The sequence below is a fragment of the Chenopodium album genome, chromosome 5 (assembly GCF_948465745.1).
Source record: "Chenopodium album chromosome 5, dcCheAlbu1.1, whole genome shotgun sequence".
NCBI lineage: Eukaryota > Viridiplantae > Streptophyta > Magnoliopsida > Caryophyllales > Amaranthaceae > Chenopodium > Chenopodium album.
In genome coordinates, this window is record NC_137838.1 from 67,418,958 (window position 1) to 67,421,629 (window position 2,672).

The window sequence follows — 2,672 nt, forward strand, 5'->3', positions numbered from 1 at the left end:
AAAGTTTTTCGTAGGAAAAGGTCACCTAGTAGACCTTTTCCAATTATCGTTAGATTGGTACAAATAGGATAACAATACAAGTGTCATTGAGGATGGATGGTCAAATTTCTTGGAAGGTAATGACATCAAGACTGGAGATGTCATGGAGATGTACTATTATGGATCTTTTCTTTTCAGGGCAAAAATTATCCGTGACGGTTGGGTGGTGATGTCGGACAATGAGGAGGATGTAGATAATGATAAAGATAACAACAACTTTGAAATTCCCATTAGTGAACCACCTGTATTCGATACTCAATTTACAAATACATCATAGGCAATGGAAATTTATTGTCTAGTACTAACTCCGGCATGCTTTGTTTCAGTTGTGTTTTTGTTGTTGGATTGTAAGAAAATATTCTTAATTAGTCTTATTATTGTATTAAAGGAATTGATTTAGTTTTACTTTGAATTTAAACAAAATTTAATCCTAATCAAGCTTTTCAATCAATATAATTAAAAATATGGATATCACAAATCTATATTCCTGTTCAAAATACAATGGCTCATAAAATTAAAGTAAAGATAACCAAATTAGCTAGCTCACTTAATATTTCAAGTATTTCGTTTATAGTACTTCGTACATTGTATGACTTGTATCCTAAATCCTAATGGTTAACTACTAATGAACTTGTTATTTAAATGGGTCTCATTCATCAATATTGATATTTTTTTTTTCCAAATTATGTCAAACTAATAGCTTAAAATTCTAAATTTACAAGATAAGCAATTAAATAGTTACAACTTAACCATAGGAAATGCTCTTTATGCTTAAACAATAAGAACTTGTATTGATCAGATTGTTAATTCAATGGTTTGCATGTGATTATATACTTGATGTCCAAGTTTAGGTTATCTTGTGATTATTTACTTGATGTCTAAGTGTAGGTTTGCATGTGATTATAGATTGTATGGACCTTCAATTTCACCAATCATGTGTCATTAGTTAATAGCACAACCTTTCTTGTACTTCACTATTTTAGTCAAAACTTTTCATGCAAGTAGCCTAGCTATATGGTACTTATGCATACTTGTTGACCAAGTTTAGGTTTACATGTGATTATACACTTGATTTCCAAATTTAGGTTAGCTTGTTATTATTTACTTGATGTCCAAGGGTAGGTTTACATGTGGTTATAAATTGTATGGACCTTCGATTTCACCAATCATGTGTCATTAGTTAATAGCACAACCTTTCTTGTACTTCACTATTTTAGTCAAAACTTTTCAAGCAAGTAGCCTAGCTATATGGTACTTATGAATACTTGTTGACCAAGTTTAGGTTTGAATGTGATTATATACTTGATGTCCAAGTTTAGGTTAGCTTGTGATTATTTACTTGATGTCCAAGTGTAGGTTTGCATATGATTATAAATTGTATGGACTTTTAATTTCACCAATCATGTGTCATTAGTTAATAGCACAACCTTTCTTGTACTTCACTACTATAGTCAAAACTTTTCATGCAACTATGCAAGTAGCCTAGCTATATGGTACTTACATACTTGTTGACCAAGTTTAGGTTTGCATATGATTATACACTTGATGTCCAAGTTTAGTTTAGCTTGTGATTATTTACTTGATGTCCAAGTGTAGGTTTGCATGTGACTATAAATTGTATGGACCTTCAATTTCACCAATCATGTGTCATTAGTTAATAGCACAACCTTTCTTGCACTTCACTATTTTAGTCAAAACTTTTCATGCAAGTAGCCTAGCTATATGGTACTTATGCATACTTATTTCATAAAATTATTTTATAAAAGCGAATAACAAGAAAAAAAAAAAACAGGTGGGGGGTGGGGGGGGGGGAATCAAACTCTTAACCTCTAAGCTTGGTAGGGGGTTGAGATATTTGTAGTATAGGAACCATTTAGGACAGTCGTCGATCGTGTTACAATATTACAAATAAATTATTTATATGCATTCCACTCGAAGTACATACGAGTATATTTTATGAATTTTTTGTTTTTTGAAACCACATAAGACTATATTTTTATTTTTGTATACTTGAAAATTTTTTTTAAAAAGAACTACATAAAAAATGCAAAATTCCAAAACTAATTTCATATTAGAGAACGAATAAAAATAAAAAAAAAAAAAACTTGTTGGGGGGAGGGGAATCAAACTCTTGACCTCTGTGCTTTGTATGGGGTTGAGATATGTGTAGTATGGGGTCATTTTTGACCTTTTTATGGATCTAAATGGAACTCGAAATTGTCAATAAATTAACAAAAATATCTCGTTATCCAAATTATCCTCATTTATGGTTAATTTAGAATATGTTTGACTTTCTTTTGACTTAATTAGTACCATATAGCTAGGCTACTTACATGAAAAGTTTTGACTAAAATAGTGAAGTACAAGAAAGGTTGTGCTATCAACTAATGACACATGATTGGTGAAATTGAAGGTCGATACAATTTATAATCACATGCAAACCTGCACTTGGACATCAAGCAAATAATCACAAGCTAACCTAAACTTGGACATCAAGTGTATAATCACATGCAAACCTAAACTTGGTCAACAAGTATGCATAAGTACCATATAGCTAGACTACTTGCATGAAAAGTTTTGACTATAATAGTGAAGTACAAGAAAGGTTGTGCTATTAACTAATGTCACATGAT